Source organism: Alexandromys fortis, unplaced genomic scaffold (genome assembly GCF_014885135.2).
Source record: "Alexandromys fortis isolate MF-2015 unplaced genomic scaffold, M_Fortis_MF-2015_v1.1 scaffold_8_9099976_23576923, whole genome shotgun sequence".
NCBI classification, from domain to species: domain Eukaryota; kingdom Metazoa; phylum Chordata; class Mammalia; order Rodentia; family Cricetidae; genus Alexandromys; species Alexandromys fortis.
The window spans coordinates 2541546-2567511 of record NW_026067899.1 but is presented as its reverse complement, the minus strand read 5'-3'; the positions used below and the strand labels follow the sequence as shown (position 1 = coordinate 2567511).

General features: G+C 39.3%; 1 protein-coding gene across 3 annotated transcripts in view; it reads right to left on the bottom strand.

Annotated features, from left to right (window-relative positions):
• Positions 1-25966, bottom strand: part of Tlk1 (tousled like kinase 1) — a 106670-nt gene that overhangs the window by 79512 nt on the left and 1192 nt on the right. Inside the window, exon 2 of one of the 3 annotated variants that reach the window (XM_050122055.1) lies at positions 3908-3978. The exons of the other annotated variants lie outside the window; for them this stretch is intronic. The gene's annotated coding sequence lies outside the window, so the exon portion shown is untranslated. The remainder of the gene's footprint in view (positions 1-3907; positions 3979-25966) is intronic. 3 annotated transcript variants of the gene reach the window in all.

Below are 25966 nucleotides of genomic sequence, written 5' to 3'. Positions count from 1 at the left end.
TTTTGCGCTTGCTACACCATCTGAAAATGCCCAAGACTACAGATGGGGCTGAAACTACTCCCATGCACGCCTGTGTTCTGCCTTCTCTGATGGCATTTGTGTACAAGAGGGTGCAACATACTTTACTATGTGCACCTTGTTTAGTTTCTTGTTTTGGTTTTTCATTTTTTGAGACAGGGTTTCTGCGTGTAACAACCTTGGCTGTTGTGGAACTTGCTCTGCAGACCAGGCTGGCCTTAACCTCACAGAGACCTACCTGACTCTACCTCCCAAGTACTGGGATTAAAGGCATTCATCACAATGCCCAGTATGTGTATGATGTGGGATGTCCTTCTGTTTTAATTGGTTCATGAAAAAGCTGTTTTGGCCAATGGCTTAGCAGAGTAAAGTCAGACTGAAAATCCAAACAGAGATACACAGAGTGTAGGCAGAATCAAGAGATGCCATATAGCCAAAGGAGTAACATGCCACACTGGTAAGCCACAGTTTCGTGGCAATACACAGATTAATAGAAATAGGTTAATTTATAATTAGAGCTAGCCAGTAAGAAGCCTAAGACTTTGTCCAAACAACTGTAGCTGGTAAGAACTCTCAGAGTGGTTATTTCATAAGCAGCTTCGGGAACAGGCAGGTGGAGAGAAACCAGCCCAGGAAGACCAGCAGACAGAGAATACGTCTAGCTACATCCTATTTTACCTTCTAATTTAAGGTCATATTCATTTAAAAAACTGTAAGTCTGAAGAAAAAACAATTTTTAAAAGTAATAGTATTTGATAATAGTTCTTGGTAACGAATCATCCTCTTTGATCATAAAAATTTCAATCTCAGCCTTTAACCAACTGTCAAAACAAAACCAAGCCAGTCAGGACACTCAGTTTTTGTTGTTAACGAGTATCTGTGGAGGCTATGCCACTTTAATGCCATGAGAGTAAATGGCATTTGTCATTCACATATTTTCTGCTGATGAATAACATATTAATAACCACAGGCTTTGAACATCTTACTTTTTTTTACTAGCTTTGTGAATGTGCATAATTTTTATCTGTTCCACACATACTCATCACTATTCATTGTAGCACATCTTAGTGAATTCCACTTGTTTGTGTTTATGTGTTTCCTCAACTTTGAAAATACTTGTCTCTAAGTACTCCACAAAGAATACTCGAAGGTTAATTTTTCTGCCACTCTAAACTTGTCAGTGAGTCCTCTAGTAAATAACAATAGAGTAGCATCAATAACATTTGTCAACTGCTCAAGCGCCAGGAGAACCACTATATACCCGGTTATGCCTTGCTTTTTAATTAACTATCAAAGCTACCCCAAATGTCCTTAAGTGTTAAAAACAATTACTCTTGCTAAAAAGCTACAAGCTTTAAACAAGCCTCTGGGCATAATTTTTTGACTTCTATGATCCAACAATTTAATTAACTAAACACCAGTGAATGACTCTGCTTAGCTAACAAATGAGTCCTTTAGAAACTTGTTTTGATGGTAACTTAATATTTTTTTTCTACTTTAAGGAATAAATTATGCTATGATGAGATACTTCATTTCAAATTTTCCAACTATACTCCCAAAAGCTGGGAATGCTTGATTGTGCCAACATATATTCTATCCCAGTTGTACTGTTACTGAATAATAAGAACAATATTTTGCTTTTTTGATATTTAATTCAACAAAATAATCCAAATTCCATTCAGAGGTCAAGGATGTAGTTCTGTGGTAGACCGCAGTTAATACATACAGCACTTGCTTCAGCACATATGTGCACACAGGGATTTTTGTGTGCGCACAAGTCATTCAAAGTCTATTTTCTCTTGTTTTCATGGACATAAGCTAGTAATAAAACAAGTAACAGAGACCAACAACAGCTGACAGTCAAGCCAGCCAGGCAGTGTCTTCACACCAAGCACTCATCACCATCCATCTCTCCTGCTTTCACTCCCAAAATAACAGCTCCTTATTAAACAATGAAACACAGGAAGCACCCAAACTCTGCTGAGGGTCAGGTGCACCCACACAATCATTTAAAAATATTTTTCTTTCAACTGTCATAATTTTCTGACAAGATTTATCTCATAATGCCAATTGTTTGCCATCTGAACAAGAGTATGCATTTTTATTTTAAAAACAAGCAATTTCACTTCGCTCTCTTTGGGCCCTTAATAAATAAAGAATACAAAACTGCTAGCAATAATGAAAAATGCACATTAAAGTTAAACATATCCCACCTGTAAGTCCTAGCACTGAAGTGAGCATTCTGGCTTATTTTTCTATCAGAGAATCTTTTTCCCTTTTTTCCAATGATGAAGACTGTGCATTACAATAGCTCCTGATATTTATAACCTCAAAGTGCCAAAAAAAAGTTCATTTTTTTGTGAATGTTAACGTACTGCTAAATGAAAGAACATGCATTAAAATGCTATCCAATTCTGTCTGGGTTTGATTTCTGTTACTAGCCATCATACGTTTAGAAGCTCACCAAGTTGGCAAGATCCAATGCCCCACCACCAAAAAATAGCTCATCAGTTTTGAAAAATAAAACCTCACCTCAGCAATGCTTTAGATGAGAAAATAAGGTTGGCAGTTCTCACCAAAACCCACGGCACAATATATGTTCACTTGTTGTTATCTGGGTGCTCTCAGTCATATGACAAAATCTGTCTCTGCTCTTGGTGCCGAAGACACAAGGCCATGTGTTCAAATTTTAGTCACTGTTTTGGAAATGAATACTAGGGTCAGCCAAGGCTACATAGAGAGACTGTTTCAAACCAAACAGCCCGACAACAAAATCATGATAGGTATCACACCTATGTGATGGGGTTTATTAGGATTTATTGTCAAATTTACCATACCCAACATAAATATGAAATTTTACAAAACAAAAAGCTGAAAATATCCTATATTTTCTGGTGAGACTTTCACAAACTTTAGGACTGAAAAAGCGGTCTGACAGCCAGCTAGTTTATTACAGTACATTCGATATGATGGAGCATTAGGTAACTGAAAATGGCCTTCACGAAAACATGTCAAAAGGTGGGGAACCTCAGCTATGGAAATGTACATGACTAGTCTGAGTTCCTTCAGCAAATACCTAGCTGTGGCCCTAGAGACACTTGCTTATGACAACAGCAAACCAGAAGAACATCTAGGAGACAAAACAAACAACTGTCAGACTAAATTTGAAAATAATGTTGGTAGAAAGGGTTTGGAGAACTCTTCAGGATTTCTTTGTGAGTAATTCACCACTTGAGGTGAGGGAGATAGATGTCTCACTCAATCTGGAGCTGGTTGCCAGGAATCCCCATAATCCTCCTGTCTCCAGCTTCCCAGCCCTGGATTACACATTTACACGCTGCACCTCGCCTTCTATGTGAGTGTGGGAATCCGGGAACCAGAACCAAAGACCTCATGCTTGTGAGTCAGCCCTTTTCAACCTGATCCATCTCCACAGTCTGGGATTTCTCTCAGTTGACGTGTGAAGGAGAAAGGACACTGGTGAGTTTCCCCGTCAGGACTTGTCTGCTTACCCAGCAGAAAGGACAGAAGTCTGCTCTGAAGCTGACAACTGAATCTAATGATTCAACTATCATCAGGAAAGAGCATGAGATAACAAGGAGCACTGTGCAGCATACGGAACCGAGGAATAAGATGGGAGACTGTCTCACTGCTGTCCATGTACCAAATGTATTCCACACTTGGGATCCTTTAAATGACCAATGCTACTATACACAAACCAAAAGGAGAAGACATTGCTACAACTTGCAACATGAATGAAGATTTAAAATAGTAAAAGAAAGAAGTTGAAATGACTTTGGCTGGATGCATCATATATAATCATTATTATGAAGCATATGAGATAAAATACTATGCAGCATTAAACACTGTAAACTTATCACTTACCTACCTTATTTGATCATATTACACAGGCAAGGACTGAATAATTCTCCATCACACAGGAAAAAATTAATTCCGGATCTATTAAAATGCACAATAGGGTGAAGATTTAGCATAATGGTATATGCATACCAAGAATACATGAGGCCCTTGGTTCATTCTCCAAGACAGCATATACATGCACGTGTGTGCACGCATGCGTGCACAGACACACACACATACACACAAAGCTGAGAGCTGATAAAAAAAAATATGGGGCCCTGGGTTCCATCTCAAAACCAGCAAACAAACACACAAAGGAAAAACTAATAAACACTTTTATGAAAACTTTGTATTATTTTCACATCTTCTTAGATGATGAAAAAGACTCACAATACTAGGAATGAAGACTGTAATGTATCACATTCATTTTCAAAACAATCAAGAACCCTAATGCAGTGACCCAATCTATGACTAGTATAAGGTGACATGGTGTGTTATATGTCCTCAATCTTACATTCGTTGCAATCAGCTTCATTATAACTAATTCATGAAGAAAGAGCTGTCCACAAATTAACACAAATTGTCTTCAAGATATTAAAGGATCCCGGCGGTGGTGGCGCACGCCTTTAATCCCAGCACTTGGGAGGCAGAGGCAGGAGGATCTTTGTAAGTTCGAGACCAGCCTGGTCTACGAAAAAGCAAAAAAAAAAAAAAAAAAAAAAAAAAAAAAAAAAGTATCTCCGCCTCAAATTCAGTCTACAACTCCAGAGTGCTAAGCACTGACAAGCTGACTCTAATCAAAGTCTGTACATAACTAAAGGCAATCTAAACAAAGAAAGAAAATGGTAAGAAAAAGTTATTCAAAATTTGAAAACCAATTTGTGTATTTAAAATAAAAATAGGTAGCAGCTTCCGGCCTTTAGTGGCTAATAAACTAGACCAATCTTCTTGGCGGAAGTCAGCTTCCAGATCAGGCGCTGAAGAATCATTTTGTAAGTAAGGTTTTGTGTGTGTGTGTGTGTGTGTGTTTCCATATAATAAAGTTCAATTGGAATCACACTATGCAAGGGATAATGCTCCTCCCAGAAAACCACGGGTTACTAAATAAAATGCCCAGAGTAAAGTGTAAGACACCATTTCTCAAGTGTTCAGGGGAGTCCTGAAGACCCCCAAAACAATACCAATTTCTGACTGGATTTAAAGCCCACTCCAGAGGAAGAAACACATCCCTGGTACTGTAAATCTGGCTAAGAATCCGTGGTTGGGGAGCTCAGATACTCTGCTAAACGGACATTTTATCAAGTTGGCTTCTAAACTTTTATCTCTACACTCACTGATCAGTGCAGCTCTCAGACCTCATCAGAGAAGTTTCCTTGTGTAGTGGATGGTGGGAAATACAGAAACTCACAACTCTGCCAAGTGCAGTGTCATTGTAGTGCTCAGCCACCAATGGGACAATTAATACCATACATTCATACACACACACACACACACACACACACACACACACAGGCACACACACACGCACACACACACACACACACACACACACACACATCTGTCCCCCACGAGAGAGGAGGGACTAAGTAAGATTCTAAAAGTTGGAGGTTTCAGAGAGGCCAAGCACAACAGTATCTTCTGGACATGACAGGACCACTGCACCCATGAACTCACAGTGGCTGTGCTTGCCTGCATACGACCTGCACAAGCAGAAGTCAGTCAACATCATGGAGGGGAGAGGAGTTCACATGCCTGAGTAGCTATGGACATTTACTGGCTTTTGGAGAAGGGGTCAGTTTTTTAAAAGGGTGTGGACCCTAACAGAGGATAGAAGGCCCCATACCATTATGGGCAGCACAAATTGGAACTGATGAGTTAAGAACAACCAATAAAAGATGACACAAAAAGTGGGAAAGAACTGAGGTGAGTTTGGGGATTGTCTTAGGTTTCTACTGCTAAGAAGAGACACCATGACCACAACTCTTATAAGGAAAACGTTTAACTGAGGTGGCTCACTTATAGTTCCAGAGGTTCAATCCATCTTCATCATGGTGGGAAGCATGGCGGTAAGCAGGCAGACATGGGCTGGCTGCATGTTGATCAGAAGGCAACAGAAGTGGACTGTGACACTGAGCAAAACTTAAGCAAAAGAAACCTCAAAGCCTGCCCCACAGTGACTAATTTCCTTCAACAAGGCCACACCTACTTCAACAAAGTTACAACCTTAAAAGTAAAAGAATTATAAGGCTGCTAGCTATCAAGTCAACATAAAAAATTATCTGTTTCTAAATTATCAGCAATAAACCAAAATTAATGTCTAAGAAGTTATAATTTATAATTACATTTGAAAGGCATAAGACACCTAAAAGCACAATTATTTATGTGAACATTATGGAGAAATATAAATTATTACCAGAAATGGGATACTGTGTGCATATACATACATACATACATATATACATATATATATGATTTTTAATTTTTTAATTAGTATATAAGTTTAATTTGTAATTGCAAACAGGTTGATAATTATTTGTTTTTGTGATATGGGATGTCCTTCTATATGCTCTGAATATGTTTTATTACCATTGGTTAATAAAAAAGTTGATCTGGCCAATAGCAAGGCAGAACAGAGCCAGGCAGGAAAGCCAACCAAAGATAAAGGGAAAAAGAAAAGAAGGTGGAGAGAGGGAGGGAGATGCCAAAAGCTGCTGGAGGAATAAGATGCCAGAACATTACCAGTAAGTCACAGGGCATGTGGCGATATACAGATTATTAGAATAGGTTAGTTTTATTATCGACTGTAAGAAGCCTGAGCCATTGGCCAAAGAGACTGTAATTAATATTAAGCCTCTGAGTGGTTATTTGGGAAATGGCAGGTGAAAGAGAAACATCCAGTTACAAATGGCGCCCACCATCTGGCATGGATCCACATAAGGTTCTAAGTGAAAAGAAATGGAGTCACACTGGAGTTCCTAGTCTCTCATACAGATCACAGTGCAGAGACACTGCAGCATTCAGGCTTGAAAACAGCATGGAGGATTCCTGTCTTGGTACACAGAGGTGTCTACAAACAGCACAGAGTGCTGCATGGCGGATTTAGCTTCTACTCATACAGACAAGAAGGGCTTATGGGCAGTGTGCTATAAGCTGCTTGGTGGCATCATGGACCCGCTGCTTCCCCTAGGAGGGGCAGTGAACATGGCTCCCAGAGCTGGTAGGGAACATACCTCGGCCATGGTGGAAAGACAAAGCTGCTGCATTGGTCCTAGCCATGCCCACTTAGCATTTTAAAAACTCTCCTGGTCAAAAATTGATTACAGATATGCAATAAAGACAGATTCAGACCAAAAAAAAAACTTTAAATGGGTCACACCATGTTCTAAAAATGTACATAGGTTTGGAAGAGAGAGGAAAAAGATATAGGCAGTTATAAAAAAAAGTTTAAAAATGATAATAAAATCTTCAAAAAGACAGTAAAAATAATAAGCCACACAAATATAAAGAGTCTAAATTATGTATACTATTGTGCTTTCTTTGAACTTCTTGACAATACAATTAATGAGCTAACTGCAAAGAGATTATTTTGGTTGTGAGGGCTGCTAAGCTAAACCAACATAAAAGATCTTGACTTCAAAATTGGGTCTAAGGATATGTTGCTTTGGAAAGAAGTTCTGCTTTTGTTTTGAATATAAGAAGCTGTGGGTTCCTTCCAGGGTAATATGGTTTGATCAAAGAAGACCTCTTGAGAGGTCTCCATGAGAGCAATGGTCCAGGTGATCCCACATCCAGAACAGTTTCAAGGCAACTGGCTGAGACGATGCAGCCTCACAGACTACCACAGTCAGGATTTAACCATAATTCTAAATTTTCTCAGGATCCCCAATCAGCAGGAAGTAGTATATAAAACTACGCCCAAAATATTGTTTATAAATGCTTTTTAATTTAAGGGGGGTTGGTTATGAATGGTTAATGGTCATAGTCAATCCCTTTTCTTTAAAAAAAGAGGATATACTATAGAAATGATAAAAAGGTAGATTACTAAATATACTTTAATCCAAATCCCAACCATTAACTACTAATATAATTTACAGTCAATTTAGTTATACTATATGTATATTTCTACTCTTGTTTAAGGTATTGTTTATACAGCTCATTTAAAAATGTTAAAAATACAAATTAATAGTCATCTATAATAGCCAAACTTATAGTCATGTTAGGTTTTCTAGATATACAGAGATATATTTCATATGAATAGGTAATCTTCAAACACTTCAAAGACCTATACAATATGGCATTTAAAATGAACTTAGACTTTTCTCAAAAGTGAGAATTGAAGCACTGATTACTTCAAGAGGATAATGGGCATCAAAGAAACTCCTTATGGAATTTGCTTTCAAAGTGGCAAGGCTAGGCATCTGGCCAAGGAACTGCTTGTTTGCCTGGACTGTTTGACTATATGTTGCATGCAGAGGCCACAGGAAAATGACTACTAAACTTTGTCAAAACAAGGTGAAATGGTTCTTCAGGGTTCCTGCTTCACAGAAGAAATTGCCAGACATTCTGCAGGACATAGAAGAAAATAACTGACAAACTGCCAATTTAGGTGGGACAGTCTTTCAAATTTCCTGCTTCACAGAAAAGTCTGCTGGACACTATGGGCTTGTAGACTGAAGGTGAATGCCCCAATGTTACAGAAGAACTTTGGGTGACTGTCCAGGCAGCCAGATGTTTCTGTCATTTCAAGAGTTTTGGAAGTTGGTTTACAGTGCATTTCCTGTGTGCTTAGGTAATATTATATCCTTATGGGGTCTTTGATGGAGTTGAACACTAGACAGTTATAGTTTTCCTTAGTTATGATAAAAGAAATTAGATATAAAACTTGAGACTCACAAAGATAGGGTAAATGATATGATATTTTCTTTAATTTTGTCAAATACAAATTGACTAAATATTTTAACTGTAATTCTTGCTTAATACCTGTTTTATGTAATTTTACTATGTTAAAGTTAAAACCTTCCATTTAATTAGACAGAAAAGGGGAGATGATGTGTGGTGCCCCTCTGTATGCTGTGAATATAATATTACCACTGGTTAACAAAGAAGCTGCTTTGGTCTGTGGCGTAACAGAATATAGCTATGTGAGAAATCCAAATAAAGATACAGGGAAAATGAAGGCAGAGTCTGGGAGATGCCAGCAGCCACTGGAGTAGCAAGATGTGAGGTAACAAGCCATGAGCCTTGTGGTAAAATAGAGAATAATAGAAATGGGTTTAAGTTGTAAAAGCTAAGGAGTAATAAGCCTAAACTAATAGGCCTAACAGTTTGTAACTAATATTAAGCCTCAGAGTGGTTACTCGGGAACTGGCTGGCAGGAGAGAAACTGGCCAATTACGAAAGCAAAAGCAACTAGGCTACAGCCCTGTCAAGCTGCCACAAGAGATGTTACAGGGTGAATTTGAAATGTCCCCTAACACTCATATGCTCAGACTCCAGTGAAAAACTATGGAATCTTTAAGCCAACCTGGTAGGAGCAGTAGCTGCCACTCTACTACCAGCACATGCACAGACACTCTGCCATGACAGGCTACAGTCTTCTGAAGCCACCATGCACAGGCATTCTGATTACAACAGTACAAAAAGTCATGAATATAGAGGAACATTTGTTTCCACGATCATTCAGACTTTTGGCATAATTCAGTTCACAGGACCAAGGTCTCCTTTTCCACATATTAACAGAGGGTTGGGCTCAACTTCTGTGGATCATCTGTATTTCTAGTTCATTCAGTTAAATATTCAAGAGCCAGTTTGAGACCAGCCAACTATAAAGAAGGACCCCTTTTTAAAACATGGGCAAAGGAGAAAAAGACTTTCTCAGGCTTCTACTGTTGCGTCTCAATTCTGCTTCCCTCTTCAGCTTCATCATGCCACTTTTTAAAAGTCTATTAATCAGTAACCACCACAAAACCCCTCTGTAGCACATCTAGATTCATATTTAACTAAATAATCAGAGAATAAAACTGGGCACAGTTTTAGAGTTCTGCCTACCAAAAAGCAGGAAAGATTGTTTTAGGAGCCATCAAGTTACTGCAAGGCTACAATAAGACATAAGCTACTCACACAAGGACAAATGACACAGTCCAGGGCAACATCTGGGTACAGGCATTTCATGCATAAAACAGGGAGCACTATGAAAAGGTGCAGGGGAAAAAAAATGGAACTGGTACAACAGTACAGCTCCATGGAAATAAAACCTATATCACAACAAACACAAACCAACCGGAGCAACACAGCTGAAGACACAAGGACGTGACTTCAGAAACTCAGTAAATCATCATTCTAGAAGGTCACAGAACTGTGACAAAACCCTGTTTGATTAAGGTGAGATGAAAAAGTACCTACAACATACTTACTACAAGCCACCTCTATTCCTACCCTCTTAACTGAGTGAAGTCCTAGACGAGGAAGGTCCCCAGCTCCAGTCTAGTGACATAATTTCCCTATAGAAGGGGAAGGCTGCTTGCTAGCATTTCTTACCACCTTGTTCCTCCTGTCCAACTTCACACTGCAAAGTCCAGACAAACAAGGATCAGAAGAATGGGGCTCCTTTCTCGAACCAACCCCTATTTGAAAGGCAGAAATTCTATTTCAGAGACAGCAGAGCACAGAGCAACAATCCTGGGCTCCAAACACTCACTGGCAGGGCAGAGGTTTTTTTGTTTTATTTTTCTAAACAAGGGTTACCATACCCATTAGTGCCCTGATCCTAAAGGAATGGTGGCATTTTCACTGCTTCCATTCCTGGCTTCACTAAAAGTAGGCACAGGTTTGAGGTGGTGATGCGTAAAACCAGAAGACACTGCGGTGCCACATATGGGCACCCTTTATTTCAAACAAACTGAGGAAGTTCATCCCTAAGTGAACTATTAAAAACAATCTTTGGAGAGGTAAAAGAAAACTGGCAGTTCAATGATAGTAACAGAAAATGCAGAACTCAAGAGCAGCTGTCAGTTTAACAAGAGAACTGTAGTAGGTCTGCAAAGAGTGGTAAGAAAAGAGTCCTCTTGGGATAAACCCAGCTATAATATAAAAGCCTGGCAGTGCTTGGCTTCTGCCAAAAGGCCTGACTTTAATTGGGTCAGACTGTGGAGCAATTTAAGCCCTAAGATGTTGACGAAAACAGAGTAATTAGTAGAAGCTGACAGCCGAGCAAGCCAGCAACAAAAGTAACCTAGCTAAAAACTAAATGAAGAGATCAAGAGGCGATCAAGCGGAGCAGGGCCAGCACAGCAACCATCTCAGTTACAAAGACTGCACACATATCCAGAAAAGCATCCTCTAAGAAGCAACTTCACAGGCTGTACTGCACAGAAAACCACTCCAGCCATGCACCCCAACAGATGAGCAGGTAAACAGCAACAGTTCCAGGGCTGAGACATCAATACACAGTTTCCAAAACACAGCGCTCAATTTTCAATAAAATCATTGTGAGGCATTCAAAGAAAAAGGAAAGTATAAACTCTACTCAGTGGTAAGATGGCCCGAGTATTGCGTTAAGGTTAAACAAAGAGCTCAAAGCAGCCATGCTATTCAAAGAAAAGAAACCATGTTTAAAGACTTAAAGGAAGGTTTTATATAACTTCCTCACATGAAAAACAGCAACAAAAAGACAGAATTATTTAAAACTAGAAATCTACAGTTTAGGCACAAAAAAACTGGAATTTAAAATTTCCTAGATACAATGAGCAGTCGACTGGAGCTCGCAGAGGGATGAGTCTGTTCTGGATACACAGAGGGTAACTCAAACCACCATGGAAAAGCATGAGTGTCAGGAAAGGTTAATTACACAGACCACCGTAGAAATGTATATAACTTCAGAATCATCTGGGTTAAATAGCAAATGTACACACACACACAATTTTGTAAGATCCTTGACATATAAAAGCGCTGATAAGCCATGCATGGTGGCACATACCTGTAATCCTATCACCTGGGAAATACAGAGGCAGGAAAATCAGTTCAAAGTTACCTTAGCCACCCATGAGCTCAAACTAGTCTGAATCACAAAAGACTGCCTCAGAAACACTAAAACAAACAAAAGTAATATAAAGACAAACTTCACTGAAGTATGGAAACACTATGGAATAATAAATTGAATATATTCAATAAAATAAACGTAAGTAAAAAAGTTAAGTAGCAATAAACCCAGTACAATAAATTATAAATATGTGTATTCTTTTCTTGATTTCTTTAAAAAGCACTAAAACAATAGATACAAGCAAGAGACAGAGACTATCTGACAAAAAAGAACAAGATCCAACTAAAAGACTCTACAGAAGACACTTTCAACTCAGAGACAAACAGGGCGGAAAAGGCAATGAGTTTGCAAACACAAACACAGTTATCAGCTCATACAGCTCTTCATAGGATTTACATGTTAGGAGGCGAGGAATGCCTTATAGCAATTAAGGAGTCAGTCTATCTGGAAGATGTAACAATGTGCATTCACCTTATACTGAAGCCCTACAACAGAAAAAAAACTCACAGAATTAAAAGGAGGAATGAAAACTCCAACAGCAACAACTGCAAGACTCAATACTGGACCTTCAATAATTAACAAACAAATGTGCAGAAAAACCAGCAAAGAGGTATGAGTTAGTTATTTTCCTCATAATTGTCAAATACTTACACCAAGCTGTTACTTAGGGACCAATGAAGCTGGGCATAGTGGTGCACGCCTTTAATCCCAGCACTAGGGAGACAGAGGCAGGCAGGTCTCTGTGAGTTCATGGCCAGCATGGTCTACACAGTAGGTTCGGGGACAGCCAGAGCTACTGAGACCCTGGGGCGTGGAGGTGGGGGGCACAGCAGTGCTTTATTAGCAATGCTGTACTGTGACTAACGGTTTGAGGGCAGTCCATCATGACAGACAAGACATGATGGAGTACACAGAGGTGGCAGTTTGTGACTGGGATTCCTCACAACCTTTCTTATACACCCCAGGACGACCTGCCGAGGAACAACAGTGCCCACAGTGAGCTGGGCCCTTCTACAGCAATCAAGACAATACTCTTGTCTTGTCTACAGGCAATCTTAAGGAGGCATTTTCTCAACTCAAGTTTCCTTTTCTCAAATGACCCTAGCTCTTATCAAGCTGACAATACAACCAGGACAAACACTCTCAAAAGACCATATATTCTATAAACAAACACCAACAAGCTGCAAGTATACAAAAAATGTTCCACAACCACAGTAGAATTAAATTAGAAATCAGTTACAAAAAGCACTTTGGGGAATTCACAGTCCGCTGGAAATTAACATACTCTTAAACAACCAATGAGGCAAAAGAAATCAGAGAAAACAGATGAATAAAAACAAAGAGACATAACAGAATGTGTTACATGAATCAAATCACTGAAGAATTTTACAGCTACAAATGACTATATTAAAATGATAGGAAACGTTTTATAAGTTTAGAAAAATGTCTTTAAACATAAAGCAAAGAAAACCAGCCTACAATTCATAATCCCAAAGAACCTATACAACAATGAGGACCCTAAGAGAGATATACATGAATCTAATCTACATGGGAAGCACCCCTTTAAGGCAGGTGGATCTCTGTGAGTTTGAGGCCAGCCTAATCTACAAGAGCTAGTTCCAGGACAGCTAAGATTGTTACACAGAGAAACCCTATCTTGAAATATCAAAAAACAAACAAGCCAAAAACAAAGCAAAGGCACAAATTGGGGGGAAAATATTTCATGGTTCAGCAGGTTAAGGTGCTTTGCCACCAAGCCTGATAACCTGAATTTAACCATGGGAACCCACATGAGTATAAGTAAAGAACCTGTCTATTCCTACAAGCTATCCTTTGACGTTCACAGGTATGCTGGTTCGAGCATGCACCCATATAAATATTTAAATATATAAAATAAATTTTAAAAAGCAAAAAAATTAAATGACATTTTAGATGGAGAGAAAAGGAATAAGAGAGGATTGAGAGGATATACTCCAAATACAAAACTGTCAAATATGAAACTGTCAAAGAATAAATGTTTTAGAATTCTCCAAAATATAAGAATTCCTACACACATGCGCACGCACGTAAACACACATATTTACATATGTACACTCAAAATCAAATCCAAGGCCTCCAAAATACTGGATGAGTGACCTAGCACGGAAGCTGCATCCTCTGTTCCACACAAATATCCTCTGAAAGGGACACCACCAATAGTTAAGGTGCTGAAGGAGATCAGCATGCAAACATGAGGACGGTGGGAGGTGGTCACCATGCAAGCATGAGGACTGGAATCAGATCCTCAGTGGCTAACCTGTAATTCCACTCTTGGAAGACTTCTAGAGACAGGGGATTCCCAGAGCAAGCTGGCTATTATTATCAGCTATGTAGGTTTTATTGAGAGATTTCTAATAGGTAAGGTGGAAGAGAATGATTCCCATCAACTTCGGCCTCCCCATGTACTCCCACATACATGCAAGAATACATTCACATTCATACACACAACACACAATGAAAATGGAAGAAACCAGAACAAAAAAATGACAATTAGTCTTTAATCCCAACACTCAGGAGGCGGAGGCAGGTGGATCTCTCTGAGTTGAGGCCAGTATGATCTACAGAGTGAGTTCTATAATAGCCAGGGCTACACAGAGAAACCTATTATGGAAAATTATTTTAAGGTGTGTTACTTTTGTTTATGCTGCATTTGATTAACATTTGTGAAGCTGTGGTTCTTTGCCTGTCTAAAACTCCTGAAGGTCTAATAAAGGACCGAATGGCTAGTAGTGAGGCAGGAGCAAGGATAGGGCTGGCAGGCAGAGAGAATAAACAACAAACAAACTAACTAACTAAAAACAAAACAAAGGCACAGATTGGGGACAAAATGTTTAAAAGGGAAAAAACGAGGAAGGAGCAACAAGAGAACAAGGGGAGCCACCCAGTCAATTACCTTCCTTCCCACTCTGCTTTACAGCACTTAACCTGCCTTACTCTAATGTAAAGGGGCTGTGCTTCCTCAGTCCCCAGCTTCCAGCAGTCTCCAGCAGTGCTAACTATTCTAAGTAATACTCAGGCCAACATCCTACTCATCTCTTTTGCTTCAGTTTACTTCAAACAACCAAATGATAGACAAATTTAACAGCTTGCTATAATATACACCACAATTACTAATTCATGTTTACAACGTAAGTCAAAATTGTTAACTCAGATTATTCAGCCCACCTTCTAAGGATTTTGCAAGTCAGTCTTCCTCACAAGGTGCACACAAGTTCCACAAGGACAGGACTGACTCTGCTGCATCTTTGTCTCAGAACTAGGCTCCTGTCTGAAAACCAATTGCAGATAAAGGTGCGTATTACAAGCCTAACAATCTATGTTCAAATTCTGGGACTCACAGAAGAAGTCAGATTCAGTGATGCGTATCTGTAATGTCAGCACTTCAGAACAAAATGGAATCAGTGACAGAAGTGCCCAGAAGCTGAGGGGTCAACTAGCCTAGAGTTCACTGAGCACTTGCACAGAAGCAAGAAGGACCATCCCTCCACAAGATGGGAAACTGATGGAGGAAGGTAATTGGTTAATTATAATAAACCAACTGCTTGGCCTCATAGCTTAGAACATAGGTGGGTGGAATAAACAGAATAGGATGCTGGGCGGAAGAGGAAGTGAGGTCAGACTCTGCTCTGCTTCCAGAGGGCTGGAGCACAGACACCATGCTCCACTCTCCCAGGATGGACGGAGGCTAGAATCTTCCCGGTAAGCGCACCTTAGGGTGCTTACACGCATTATTAGAAATGGGCTAGTCCAGGTAAGAGAATTAGCCTGTAAGGGTTAGAGTTCATGGGCCAAGCAGTTCTTAAATGAATACAGTTTGTGTGTTGTTATTTCGGGCATGAGCTAGCCAAGCGGCCGGGGTGTTGGGGACGCAGCCCCGCCGCTTCATATTTCAACAGGAAACAAGGAAAAACTCCCAAAAGTCGTCCTCCAGAATGCACACACTCCTCCCTCTAAATCTCTTCTAGAACACACCTCTCCAGGATTTCCTGATGTCCAGAGGCAGAACTCATTCCAAATCTCAAAGCAGAAAAGCAAGAGAGATCCAAGGTCATGATGAGGTCCCTCAGAGCAGGCTCTGCAGTATAAAGTCTGCAGGATCCACAAAGAGCAGCCTGGTCACAGAGGCCAGATGAGAGGAGGGAAGCCAAGTGAATCAAAATTAGTGAAAGCTGTCTGATAAAAAAGAGAAACAAAAAAATATACACTGATACTGTAGGAGAAAAGAGGCCACTTGATGCTTCCCGGCCTCCCGGCTAGCTTAGAATACTGGGTTCAAATTTCTTCATGTGTCTAAATTCTAATTTGCTTAAAAGTACCAATTCTCGAAAGGCTGTGGTGGTGCACACCTTTAATCCCAACACTCGGGAGGCAGAGGCAAGCAGATCTCTGTGAGTTAAAGGCCTGGTCTACAGATTGAGTTCCAGGACAGCCAGAACTGCTACACAGACAAATCCTGTCTTGAAAAACCTAGAAAGAAAGACAGACAGAATGCTGTCACTGTGTTTAAGGATTATTGCTCTACAGTTTGATAATAAATGACATAACCATGTTTCAAATATAATCAATTCTCGTCCATTAAAACAAAAAACTAGCTGGGCATTGGTGGCACACCGCCTTTAATCCCAGCACTCTGAGTTCAAGGACAGCCTGGTCTACCAGGATAGGCTCCAAAGCTCCACAGAAAAACCCTGTCTCGAAAAACCAAACAAACAAACGACTACAGGAACTGCTAGACTGGCACATACATACCTGTATTCTAATACTTGAGAGGCTGAGGCATGAGGACCATGAATTGGAGGCCAGACTAGACTACTAAAGACCCTGCCTAAAGGGAAGGGGAGCAGAGGAAATCTATAAATTAGCTAAATTAAGAAATTACAGTAGGACTGGCGATAGCTCAGTTGTTAAGAGCACTGGTGCTATTACAGAGGACCTGGGTTCGAGTCCCAGCACCCACATGGCAGCTCACAACTGTCTGTGACTCTAGTTCCAGGGGATCTGACACCTTCATATAGATACACATGCAAGCAAAACACCAATGCACACAAAGAATCATTAAAAACGAAAAAAAAAAAAAAAAAAAAGAAACGATATGTGCTAAAACCTTAACTGGTACCCAAATTCAACACAAGTACAAGTTTAAAATCATTATCTTAACTTTCTACATGAAAATACTTTTTACACATAGTGTCAATGTTCAAAAGGTATATATAATCATATAACACTTAATATAAGGCATATACTAAGAAATATACACCTGTGCCATTTGAGTCGCATACAAACATCACAGCAGTTACATAGAGGACGAGGCAACAAAATCTAAAGGGGTTGTATATACTTGTGGCTTGTCCTTGATCATATGGCGTATGACTATGACGCTATCAAGCAGAAATACTGGGAAGAGCAGGAGGGACTGGGAGTTTGCAGTATGTTGGCATTTATTAGCCTTTAAAATTATAAAATGGAGTCTAAAACAGAGTAAGAAATGCGTGGAGCAACTCTAGCAGAGCACCGATAAGCTAAACTATATACCTGGACAATCTTAAGTGCAAGGCATACGTAAACTTGGTATTCTACGATGTACGAAGCCCCTACCCTAGCTTATAAACACAGGTCCATCTCATGCTGTGCTGGCACAGAAGCTAAAAGACAATGAAGAATTGGCAATTTTCCAAAATCCCACTAGTGATTTAAATTCAGTCTCCTAAAAAAAAAAAAGAAATTAAATTTATCCTGTCATATCACTGCCTTTAATAGCCACAAATAACAATTAAGATTTTTAAAAAGATATAACCAAATAAACCCCTATATTAGTTGTTTTATATCTCTTTCTCAGGAATTGTACCTCACTGTACTCAGTGCTCTCAAGAGAAAGGCGGTGACAGCTTTCTTAACCTTCCAAGGTCCTAAGAGGGTTAAGGAATAGGCAATTCAAACAGATATGCTTTAACCAAAATGTGGCATGTGGACATTACAAAGGAAAAGCTGTCTTTCATTTGTGGTTGCTAAGCTACAGGTAAATGCCTGGGATTCCAGAAGCAAGAAGCTAGAAAAATCCAGAAATGGTAACAGAGAGCCCACAGATAATATCTGAGCTCTTGAATCTAGTTGCTTCTACAATCATTCTACACTCCTCCACACAATTCCCAGCCCCATGAATAAAGCTATTACATTGTGAAAACAAGTAACAAAAAAACAAAAAGGACGAAGCTAGGATTGTGGCATATGCTTATGATCTTAGCACTTAAATACTAAATCACAAAGGATTCAAAGTCAAAGCCAGCTTCCAAAATAAAACATAACTAAGAGGCACACATCTTTAATCCCAGGACTCTGGAAGTAGATGCAGGCAGACCTCTCTGAGTTCAAGGCCAGACTCATCTAAGTAGCAGCTTCCAGGCCAGGCAGCAATTACAAGATGAGACCATGTCTTAAACAAAACAAACCTCTAAAAGCATAATGACTGACACTAGCTTGGGAAGAACAGTTGTCTATTCTAGTATATCTGCTGAAAGAAGTAGCACTGTCTGACATGTGACCATTAAGACCATGTACTTCGTTCCATGTAGTCCAGTTTGAGATTCAGCGCTGCTGAGCCTCTCTCTCTGTGTAACTAGGACAGAGTGAGGTCCGCTCTTCCCCGCTCAAAATCTCTGAAAAGACCTCCTCATCTGTAAACAGGGATGTTAACAGTACACTTCCTGTGACTGTCCCAAGTAAATGAGTGATGGTTTACCAAGATCCAGAACCCTGAAAAGCACTGGTATCTCTAAGTAAATTAAAACATATTAAAAGTACACAAACTTGACCAATTACAGTGACGTTTACCAAAACACTTTTTTTTACAGAAGGAAAAAAAGTACTTTAAGGGATAAGCACTGTTCATGAGAAAACAAAAACGCACATGCCTTTGGTCTCCTAAGACAGGATGGTTATTATTAGCTTCACACAAACCTCTCTGACCTTCTCCAGTGGCACTACATTTATCATCAAAAGGGAAGCACACACACTGTAGGAAACCATGAAATTGCACTTAATACCAGTGCTTCTCAGACAAGGCTTCAGAATGTAAAGATAAAGGAAGCTTGGTGTTTTCTTCAGCTAATTATAGGAAAGGTACAGATTTAGAAATCTGTATAAAACCATGTAAGATGATAAGAAACAAACATTATAAGTCATTTAAGAAAACTATTTGTCTTTGTAATGAATCTGAAGACTGTAACATTTATTTAAGTACAAGAATAATTGGCCTTCTTGAAAGTCAAATATTAGACCTAATGATGAAGCTACATTGGGAAGACTGAATTCAAAATTAACCTACCACTTGGATTTGTTCAATAGATACTTCTACCCCAGGCTTTCAATTTCTATCAACCCACTCAACCTCTCTGTCTCTTATTAGATTTGCCAAAGCATTTTGGCAATAATTTGCCAAGTAATATTAGAATTAAAGCTATGAGGTTGTTTAATTACTGCATAAATGGCACAGACTGAATGTCAAGCTTTTCTCTGTCCATACTGAATATTAATAAAAGTCAAAAGATCTGCCACGAAGCATTACAGCTTTGTCCAGAACCTCAGCCACCAATTTACACAGCCTTCACAAGGGGACTGCTCCTCTTTCCAAGGAAAATGCTTTGTTCAAATGTTTATCTGCTATAGCCTTAGTGGGTTTATAAAGAAAAAAAAAAAAAAAAATTAAGATAAATTGAATTCCAAATTAGATTACTAAACACAGAGAGATTTTCCATTAATGTATTTCTAACATTTTCCACGAAGGCTCTAAATTTACTTTTAAAAAATGGCATGTAAGATCATGCATGTATAAAAGTCATGCCAAAAAAATTAATGAAGGTTTATCTGTAAACTGAACAGATCTCAAAAAGATGGCCTTGTAATTAAAACACGGGAGGGGGAGGAACCAACGGAATTACTCAAAACCAAATTTCCACTTTTCAGCCACTATGCCTACCGATTATAACCCAAAGCCTCACTTCAAATCCCAGTCTGCCACTGTTACCCAGGTGATGATGGAGGAAGGTAATTGGTTAATTAATAAAGAAACTGCTTGGCCTCATAGGTTAAAACACAGGTGGGTGAAGTAAACAGAACAGAATGCTGGGAGGAAGAGGAAGTGAGCTCTCCTCTCTGGGGAGACACGATGAAGCTCCGACCCAGGATGGATGGAGGCTAGAATCTTCCCTGTAAGCACACCTTGGAGTGCTATACACATTATTAGAAATGGGCTAGTCCAGGTGCGAGAATTAGCCAGTAAGAAGCTAGAGCTAATGGGCCAAGCAGTGTTTAAAAGAATACAGTTTGTGTGTTGTTATTTTGGGGCATAAGCTAGCCAGGCAACCAGGAGCTGGGGCGGCAGGAATGCAGCCAGCAGCTCCAACAAGGTGAGGTTGGGCACATGCCGTTACTTTTCCGCTTCAATGCTGTACCTGTAAAACTAGAGTAATTTAACAGACCTACGTTATGAGGCAGACTCAAACTTTAATTGTTTTATTATTACTCATGCCACCCTCTGACCTGGAGACAGACCCAGGGTACAGCTGAGATGTACTCCAGTGCAACCAACTCACTGTCTTCCTTACATATTTACTCACATAACTTTTAGCATATTCTGAAGTGTTTTTAACATAGACCATTTTTAAGAACAAGATTACATTGCATACTACTTGAAGTGCTAGCAGTCTTAAATAGTAAGGATCTATTAACAATGCCCCTCCACACCACGCTAAGGAGCTAAGGAACTCGCTGCTGCGTGGCTCAGCCTGGCCTTGAACTCTTAGCCCACACCTTTATCTTTGGAGGTTTTTGCTTTTACTTAAGACAGGGTCCCACTAGTGAGACTGCATGTGTATTTTTTGAATTTTTTGAAGAGACATATCAGTGCCTCTAATCCCCACAACCAAGTACTGCACTACTACAGACTGCACTACCCCAGTTTTATATTTAAAAAGCTGTTGCAAAATCTAAGAAACCACAAACCTAAAAGTAAGAAATCTGAATTTTGGTCTCAACTCTCTTACAGTGAAAGCCTAGACAAATGATCTGCATTCCCACAACTGAAAAATGAAAGATATGTACTAGATGGCATCCCCAGTACCCTGCAGCACTGTGATCCGTATTTAATGAAACTGAAGCACCAAGATAAGCAACTTGTCCAAAGCCACAGTTAATTATCAGCAAATACTAGACTGTATGTCAGTCACCTCATCTATACCACACTGCTTCTCCCACTTACAACACCATCAATCCAGCCAGAAATGGCAGCATGCCATTCCTGGTCAACGCCCATCCTGGGCTACACAGCTACTTTTGGGGCCAGTACGGGCTACATGAGACCCTGTCTCAAAACAAACCAAAATCCACAAACAAACAAACAAAAAATACACCACTACTAAATTTTCATGTTATAAATCTAAAGTATTTGGAAGTCTCAAGCTAGAGGAGGCATTCCATTTACTACACTGCCCTCAGCAAGGTGAGGAGAAAACCTGAGGAGATGGCAACAGGCCAACAGCACTGGCTATGACTTGGGACCAAAGTTTAGCTCCCAGAATCCAAATAACAAGCTAGGTATCCTGAAAGCTCTAACTGAAAAACTGGACACCCTGGCTCTGTACACATAGGTGTGTGTATGCCTGCCCCCACCTTTTCAATTATCAAACATTTACACAGACAGCTACAAACAAGAATTAATGCCTAACTTACCAACACCTAAAAATTCAAGATACAGAAGAGATTATGATCCATATAAGGTTGAAAAATGAATTGCTATAAGCAATAATATTACAAGTACAACCCTCAGAATATAAAACTAAAATTCTTGATTTTATTTTATATCCAGGTTATATTTAATGTGCATTGTTTAAATTCAAGAAAGATCAATTTAAACATTTTCCTCATTTCTGGCTATACATTCAAAAACATTAAAAAACTGAAGCATATTACTTCTAAAATCATATAAGCAATTACAAACAAAAGACTAGACTATATTGATAATTTCTCTTTCAAAATTGGAAACGGGCCCCCCAAAGTACTCTAAAATCCTGCGCTCAGTGTATTACACTCAACCAAGCTGTACCATTAACAGAACTCAGCTCTCTAAGTGTTGTCAGGACTCATTATATTTACAGGGAACTTAGCAACATTTCAACAAGACTGATCCTATCAACTCCAGAAAAGCCCTCAGAGGAAAATCAGAGCAAAATGTAGAAGAATAAAAACCAACAACAGTTTAATATTACTGACTTGAGAACATCCAAAACATTCATAGATATAAGTACAATTTAACTATATTTAGGGATTCTTAAAGAAAGAGAACGTCAGAATGTTCCTATTTTTAAACTAGATGGAATCCTAAGTTGTTAAATCCAAGAGCACCCAATCTAAGAATCTACTGAATTTATCTTGCATCTCCCTCACCGCCCTCCCCTGCACACACAAAATGTCTCTGCAGTTGGCATTAAATTCCTCAGAGTTAAATACTTCTTCCCACTGTTAGACAAGCTTGGCAGCAGAGCAGCTACATGGTCTAAGGTTCTTCTCCAAAATTTACACTAAACTCATTCACCTGCTGAATTAGCTCTGCTCTCTAAACCAGGAGAATGAATCTATATTCTATTAATGTTTTCGAAATATATGCCTCCCATGTGTAACCCACTCTAGTCTTCACGAGCCTGAATATATGGTCCACTGACTTTCTGTAGATCCTCACAGCCACTTTTAGAGTACAGAGCACGTCCACCGTGCCAGTAGTCTGTCCCTTGCAGATTTTGGTGTAGCATCAGAGAATGGTCAGTCACTCTGGAAAGACAGACTTCATATACCTCAATCAGAACATATCCAACAGACACAAAGCAGAAGCAGAATCCAGCTGTTCTTCCAGGGAGCCAAAAAATCCTATGAAAACATAAAATAATACCACTAGCTATACGAATTTTTTCACTTTATAACTATTTTTTCACAAAAAATTTTACTTAACGTGTAACTGACTAATTACATTTAAAATTAATGAAGTTTCAAAATTATCAGTTTTAATACAGCAAACATTAACATAAAAAGAATCTTTGGGATCCTTAGTAATGTTTAACAGAATAAAGAGGTGCTGAGACCAAAGTCTGTAAAAGTGTAGCATCTCTCAGCTTTCCAACCCTCTATCCTGGGTTGTCTTTTCTCTGGCTCTGCTAATGTGTAAAAATGGCACATATGCTGACTCCTGAGCTGGACCCTAAAACATCAACAAACCTGTCCTCTAGCTAGTGATCTCAAGGAGTTCCAAGTCCACACCGAATCCTTAACATCTCCCTACAGGCACTCAAGCACCTGAAGTTAAACACTGTATTCGTCTTTGGACTGCAGTCTTTAAACACGAAAGCTTGTCTGAAAGTAGCAACCTAGCTTCTCTGTGATGCTGCCTATCACTAATACTCCCACTATTCACAAAAGATAAAGTTACTCATAACTAGCGAGATGGATGAGGAAAGAAAAGTTACTCTGAATAATCAATCTTTGATTCTCAGCAATAATGAATTCAAAAAGTTATCATATGTTAACATGCAAAACACAAGGAATAAAATTAAAATCTGCTTATTTAGCTGGTAAGACACTAGATTTCAACACACTGACCTTTACTTGTAACCAAGTCCCCCTTCTTTTTTCCCCTTTTCATTTGTTGTTAGCTCTTCTAGAATCCACTGTGTAGACTCCAAGATCTCTTGTCTCTGCTGCCATGGTGTGTGCCACCATGCCCAAGTAAAATCTTAATTTCTTACCTCCCCACCCCTTAGTATCAGTATTATAAAAACAGTATGGGTTGGAGTCCCATAGTCCTCACTTGGGAGCACAAGTTCAAAAGATACAACAGGAACCCTGCTAAGCACCTATGAGCAACCTTCCAAATTACTAAAGAAAAAATTCTGGGACTCAGAGCAAAGAAAACAGCCTATCCAACATCTATCACAAAACTCCTCAAGAGCTAACTTATTCCTAAACTTATCCATATTGCCTTTAAATCAAATAATACTATATAAATATAACCATGGGAATTACAGCAATAAAGGTAGAAAGGAAGCCAAATATATAACATTAAAGATAATCAGATTACCTTTTTTAGACTTTTGGAGTCAAATCTGTCAAAACTTCAAAATAACTTTTACAGACACGTATGACATATCTTTAACCACTTTCAAAGTTTTATTTGCTGAAAAGAAGCTCACCAGGAGCTCAAGATGCAGCTTGGCGGCTAAGGGCACTTGCGCTCTTGTAGAGCAGGGCCACAAGGGCAGAGTGCAACCATCAGTCATCCAGTTCCAGGGGACCCCACACCCTCTGCTGACCTCCTCTGGCACTAAGCATGCATAGTTTATACACAACACAGACATGTCATATGCACGAAATAGAAATTTAAAAATTAAATCACTGACAAAAAGTTCACAAACATACAGTACCTAACATCTTTTGAACTTCACACTTTTCCATGACTGAAGGTTAATTTGGTTCAGATTTTCAAGAAACAAAGTTTGTGCTATTTAATACATTCGCTCAATATTTTGAATTAAGATCCATCACCATTTCTTACTAGTCCTCACTTGGGAGTCAAAAGTTCTCAAACAACCAGTTTATGCACAAAGTTAACATATATACCTGCAAAAAGGGACCAACGCTTCCTAACAAAACCGGGGACATCACAACAACGGTCTCCATCTTGATTCCCGGGGCATCCTAGAGACAATTCCTGCTGAAGTTGGTAAAATCTAAGAATATGGTGCCAAGTCTTGAAATGGATTGGGGGGGAGGGGATTGGTTAGTTAAAAAAAAAAATCCCACAATGACCTTCTAGTTTTGAGGGCTGGGGTGTAACCCTGTGGCAGCGCACTCGCCCACTTTATGAAGGTCCCACAGAAAGGGAAGGAGAGAAGGAAGGAAAATGTGGTGTTTTCACAAAACCATAGCCTATGATTTCAAGTATTAACTGATCCTCCCTCCTAAATTAAACTGCTGTGCTGGGGTGGGGGCGCTGGTTATTTGGAAGTTTGAGCTACTTAAGTCCAACCACAGGATGGATGAGAAGTCTGGCTAGATCTGACCTTCCTCTGAAACGCCATCTGAATTTGGTGGCTGCCAAATTCCTAGTACTGATAACAGATGTCAACTGTTAAACCAACACCATGCCCTCAGCAGATTAACCAATACAGGTCCTGGCTCATAGTAATGGCTCAATAAACACGTGGGAAATGAATAATTATTACAGTGATGTAGTAGTACTTTAGAAATCAAGACGGTCTTTCAAAGCTCCTGCTATCATTAGGCATTTTAATGAAACTACAGAGTGGAGGTATGGTACAAGCCCTACGTGCCCTGTTTCCAAATGCCACTTAAAACCATCTACTTACAAATATTCAACTTTATACATTTACATAAACATCGTACAAATTTTCAAGCGCAGAAAGAAAAACTCATGTATTAAATTTTAGTCATTCAATAAATAAGCTTTTATCTTCTATTAATGAAAAATCAGTGTGGGGTGAGACGAAAGGGGAAAATGTCTGTCAATGTAGTCGGCGTGCTTAATGGATGCCATAAATCAAACCTTCCCATGAATTTTCCGGAGCATATTCATGTCAATCTTTGAGCCTATTGTCACTTTCACACATGCTCACGGGAACAAAATGACAAAGAATGCTACGCCTGAACCACTGGAACCGGGCATCAAACACTTGATTAGCAATTATCTAGGCACTAGATACAAAACATAGATATATTTTCAAAATACACGAATCCTGTCGACTCCTCCATAAATCGAAGCTCTGAATTTCTTTACGAAATTCACTAGGCTGCTGGACTTCCAAACGTTTTCTTCTTTCTTTTTTAAAGGTGCCGATAACCTCCTTGTGTAAGACAAGTGGGAGCGAACAACCCATTTACCAACAGCTAACGCATACGGCTACGCATTTTCCAGACAAAAGCGCATGAAAATAGATCCGATGCACATTTATT